The following is a 5,991-nucleotide window of genomic DNA, read 5'->3' on the forward strand; positions in this document are numbered from 1 at the left end:
AAATTTTCAAAATGAAATGAAATCTATTTTTATTATTTTCTGTTGTAACATATGTTTGTCAATCACTTTGAGTAATGACTGTCATGTCACTTTTGCCAAAATTAATTGAAAGGTCATTCATTTCCTTCTTCTTTCATCTTTTTTTGGTGAAATTATTTTTGTGCTTTTTTCTTTAATTTCTACTAACTTTTTCCGCTTTGTTCTTTTCTATTTTTCCATTACACTAAATTAGGATTAGGGTCAAAGTTCGCCCCAGTTTTTTTTCTTTTTCCTTCTATTTCGACAATGGACAATGTGGATTTGAAACGAATGTCATTCATCCTTTGTAATTTGCTCCTGAAATTAAAAACTGAAAGCAATATTGAGTGATTTGATATAATAGATCAACACGTCCGGAAGTTTGAATCGAGTGATCATATTGGCTTCTCGAAGTAGCCTATATTAAAGGCTTCTCGAAGTAGCCTATATTAAAGGTGTAATTGAGTTGCTTCAAAACTGGGAGAAATTAAATTAAATAAATCAGACTTCAGCGATTGTTTCTGTAGGTAAATTAATTAACAGATAATAGAGAATCAGCCGAGGTTATTGAACTCACTCTTTTTAAAGAATAGTTATAGAATTTATGGATAGGATCGATTGATCTGTTATTAATTGCTTGTTTACGATTAAACGTAACTTGTATGTAACAAATTAAAATGTAAAATTCTGCTAAATGTGAGTTTTCATTTAAGAATTTTCTTAAGAACTGTTTGATAATTTAATTTATTTTCGTTTCAATACAAATTTTCATTTCATCGTTTGCGAAAATAAGACAATTTAGTTAAGTTAGTTTAGTGATTTAAAATTTTCAAATACCAATTGCAATGTTTGTAAACAGGCTGTTGATTTTATCATCTCCTAATAAGAAATTAAAGTTAGTTTAATCGTTCTATATCTAATTCCAAATATGTACTCTGCTTTACTCGGTGATTTCATCTTATCATATTCTGATTTAAACGTCCATCAAGCCAATGTTGATTTGCGGATGAAATCAATAAAGTACTTTTGAAGAGGAATCAGTGTTGAAATTGTTGACGTCTTACGTATTCTGGAAAGATTCAAATAGATGATAGCCTTTTGTTGTGTGTAAACGAAAAAATTTAATTCTTATGGCAGTCCTTTACTTTTTCACTTTGTCGGTATTTATCAGCTCTGTTAACTTTGCATTTTATATTTTTATAAGCATTCACAAAGTGGAGAAAATAGAAAGCAGTCTCCTCCACATGACATCAACATTATCAATGTTCTTTTGATGACAGTTTCTTATGATAGTTTGGTGACTGATTTGCAGGACGATTATCAACTATCAAATATGATAAGAGTTGTTGTTATTGTCATCATGGTTATCAGTACTTCTTAGTTGATTCGTTCGCGAACTTTCCTAGTGAACCGTAATACTTTCATTTTTTTTAAAATAAGGTTGCGTAGTACCATGACTAAAAGGCATTGTACTTTTATGGTTACAAATGCAATTTTTGCCTGGTTCAAAAACATACTATGCTTTGGAAAATGTTTGTAACTGAAATAATCGGAAATAATTTGTAATTGAAGTAATTTTGTTTATTAGAAGGATTTGAAAGATGAAGAAAAATTGAAATGTGACACTTCCCAAATGACTACATCTCACATTTTCAAGAAACTCTTTCGAGAATTTATAACCATATAAAGTTTAAGAAAGTTTGAGGATTGTTACCAGTGAAACTTTCAAATTTTCAACATGACTTTGTTGAATTAAATAATGGGAGATTGATAGCAAATCATTTTTTCGTTTAAAAAAGTACATTTTACTAACTTTCAACTTCAAATATTTAAATTTCTCATCGAAAAATATTTCACTTTTCTCACTTCTAGTTGTCGCTTTCAAGCATATGATTCCAGAGTCTGGAAAATATTCTAAGGTCATCACAAGATTTATATTAAGTCAGTTTTCTTCCACAAAATCATCCTGTCTCCTTTCCTGCCGAAATGTCTTCATTCTTTTTTTTCTTGCCAAAATATCCTCTTTTCACAACCTATTGAAATGTGTTTTTGTCGTTATAACATTTGCATGTTGTACATTTGCAATTTTTTTGAGTTCATTTGTTGACTTCTTTGCAAATATTCCGTCAGGCATTATTAAACTGGACACTTTACCATTCTATCTCACTTCGTGTAATATTTTATGGAAGTAACTGACTAAAACTAATGTCAAGTGGACAGGTGGCGTTAAAGTGAACCTATGTAGATTGATGTAGTTTGAACAAAGATGAAATGATATAGTCCCTATTGGCGTTTAATCAGAGAATATTCCAATTATCTTCAATGACAGAATCTATCAAAACAGGGGTAAGATAAATGCATAATAGGCTATTATATAAAATACACTGAAATACAATTCTGAAAAGCAATTAAATTTGGGTGGACAAATAAACGGACTTCTGTTCAAGTTTGACAAATTTTCGGAAGCAGCTATTTTTAGACAAAATAAGAAATTTAGTATTTTTTGTGGAGAAAATGAGAGTGATAAGGTAAGGAAGAAACATTATATTTAAATTTTTGCGGAGATTTTTACTTGCCTTCTCTCTCCTTCTTTCTCTCTTTTTCCACGCATAAATATCAGTGAAGAATTCCCTAAAATTTATTAATCAAAATGAAATATTTCAAAGAGAGATATGTTGATTGTTATTTCACTCAAGGTCAAAGCTTCATCACTTTCTGTGGCATCTTAGAAAAGCAGCTCTGTTGTCAAAGTGGTAATGAGTTGTCAAAGTGCATCGATGATCTATTTTACTGATACCCAATTGAGGTGGACACACTTATGGTCCGTTCAGTGATGTTTTGATTTGATCATGAAGGGTTTTGTTAATAATGGAAAAAGATGGAAATGAAAAGTTCTATACTTTAATTTTTAAGTCCTATCAGAAACAATGGCTGACACTTGCTGCTGACCATTTGGATAAGAGGATAATAAAGGAATATATATAATCAAATGCTGGCTAAATTAATCAAGTCTAAGCTTAATATTGCGATCAAAAGAGCAAAAGCTTCTCTTCACTTCATCATTGCTTCTTTTGCTACAAATAGAGCAGCAAGTAATGCTTCAAAGTACGAACTGACATGCGCCCAGTTGAATTTGATGCGCCCAATACTTTCGGTTTGTTTGCAAATTTCTCATGTATCCATTACTTTCAGTAGCGGCAAAGTTTGAAGCCCAAATAAAGGATTAATCATGTCGTGAACAGCTGCAACTATTTCTAAGAATTTAATTTTAACTGATACTTCAGTATCTCTGAAAGGAAAGTCTGTTAATGTTTGCCTGGTTACGTAGGAGTATTTTCCGGTAAGGTGATGATTCGGAATATTGTCCGGTAAAGCGGTGATAATAGTTTAGAAGGAAAGTCCTCAAGAAAGAAATGAGTACGCCTTACTATGTATTTGATATTTGAAATAGAACACTTTTCTGGTAGATGAAAAGAAAAGCTGAAAGGCATTTCGTGTTTGATTGATTGCGTCTGGAACTAAGCCTATCCGATCTAAATATAGATCTCTTTTTTCGTCCTTTTAGCTAATAGCAATCAGTTAAATCTACAGTTTACCGGAATAAACACCTTCTTCCTTTTTCTAATTCTTTCTTTTTCGTCTTTGTCCTTAGTTCCGTCTACATCTTACATCTCATGGTCAAGTAGGCTTTCCAGCAGTACAACCAGGATTCCCTTTTTCTAAAAACTTTCTATTCTGTTCTTTTTCGATTTTCACCCAATTCTCTGCAGCATCCTTTCATTAATTACTCTAAAACTAATTTAGCACTCTTTAGCAATGTGCTAAAGGGTGTCACCGATGCATTTTGCAAAAAAAAAAATAGAAAAGATGCTACAAATTTTCAATTACGAAGAGGAAGAAACTGCTGCTCATAAGTGCATACTTGCGAAAATTTTTCTTCCCTTTCCAAGAAAAAGGAATCTGAGATGCTATGGTGCTTTCCCTTCTATGTTTACTAAAAATTCAAATGTTTAAATGATGCCAACAGTTGTTTTCTTCCATTTCCTTTAACTTCTAACAGATACTAAAACTTCAAAAATATAACGAACAAGGAACACTTTCGAGAACTTTCATTTCATTTTATCCATCTATCCAAAGCTCACGCAAATTCTGAATTATCATGTTGCCGAGCTGGACTATGATTCGATTTCTCAAATGCCACCAGACACTCTCTGGCAATTTATTCTGCACAAGACCGGGCATGCATCTCCGCCTATTTGGGAAGTGCAAATCGTTAAATCTTTTCCTTTAATTCATTCATGACTAAAGATATTTCTCGATAGTTTGCACAGTGTTAGAAATGTTTCCTTTCCATTGCTTTCTGTATTTTCAACTTCCGTCCAATCCTTCAAGTCATCACTGGTCAGTACTACTATTATTCGGTTTGGCATGATATGGTGCCTGGATTATGTTTTGGGGAAAAAGCAGGGAGTTCGAAACTTGGAAAAATAAAATTGCAACGAAACGAGGAATCGAAGATTAAATCAAGTTTCAGTGTATGCCAGTAACTTTTAAAGAATAATGAATTCGATTAGATTCGTTTACGAGATAAAACTAAATCTGCCTTTCGTATTAGAAACATTTACCTAAATTTTTAAAGTATTGCGATCACTGAATTGAAATGCTAGAACTGTTCGAATTTTTCCAGTCATTTCTTGAAGTGACTTGCTTTTGATTAATATCTTCGTGTTACTGTTGAATTATGGAACAGTGACTGTCAAAGTTACCAAGCAGTAGTATCCGCATATGCTTTGACGTAGCCAGGGCAGACGTTTCTGTCTTATAAAGGAAAAAAATTGCTCTCGAGAGGATACATAGAGAAGGCAAACTTTCCAGTTTATTTCAACTTGCATGGAGTTGAAGGATTGAAGGCTCTTCTGCGGTTTGTCGCATACTGTCAAACTACGAACACTGCTTGATTGATCTTGAGATTTTAAAATAAATTCCATTTTACTTGTAGATAGGACAAGAGGGAAATGAAGGAAAAGTGCTATTTTATGATAAACAGACGAGAAGAGGAAACGAAGATAGAACAGAAATGCACTGAATGCCATTAAGTAAAGTAACAATTAGATTTTCTGTGTATTTTTTTCTTGCGTATATGAAGAGTAGTGACTGGGAATATAATGCGGAATGGTTGCAAATGAATCTGTCACAAATTTATATTACTGCTGGATCAGTGGTATTTTAATCCAAATGACCTAAGATGTTTTCTTGGCACTTCTGTGGTTTAGACACGAGTAAGAGTAAGTTTCATATGCCTAAGGTAAAGAATATGGTGGAAAGCAGATGTCATCTATAGTCCAACTCAACAAAAGCAGATATTTGTCTCTCTTAGCTATTCCTTATTTATTTGCATTCCCACTTTAATAACCTATTTGTATATTTCAAACGAAATATATATGTCAGTTAACATATGCTGCTGAAATGTGACACAGCTCTGAGCAAAAATCCTCGTTTATTCGATTTCTTTCACTTGCGCTTCTTAGAGGTGAAAGTTCAAGAAGTTTGTAAAAGGAATAAATCTAATGCGAATTTCATCATACTCCTTTAAAAATTGATAGAGTCCTATTCTTCTTTAGTTTTTCAACATCCTCTTCAAACTCATAGTTTTGGTTAGCATCCAATCTACTTCACTTCTAAAAGTTCTATTTTTTTGTCGCCAACTGCTGCCTCTCTCATTATTAATAGAGCCAAAAGCATTTTAGCATTTTAGAATACAACGATTGACATGTAATGAGCATTAGCATTTCAAACTAATATCACTTCTGTAGTAATACTATTCTTATCATTACCTGTTCAGTTTATTGCCCTTATAAGAATGCAGAAGATACCGTATGTAGGGAGGAGTGTAATTAAGAAAGGAATGACTCTATTTTCGACTTTTCATATCCCTGGTCACCAACCATTTTGAATTGATGAAACAGTGAAACA

This window comes from Loa loa, assembly GCF_000183805.2.
Source record: "Loa loa unplaced genomic scaffold supercont3.1, whole genome shotgun sequence".
NCBI classification, from domain to species: domain Eukaryota; kingdom Metazoa; phylum Nematoda; class Chromadorea; order Rhabditida; family Onchocercidae; genus Loa; species Loa loa.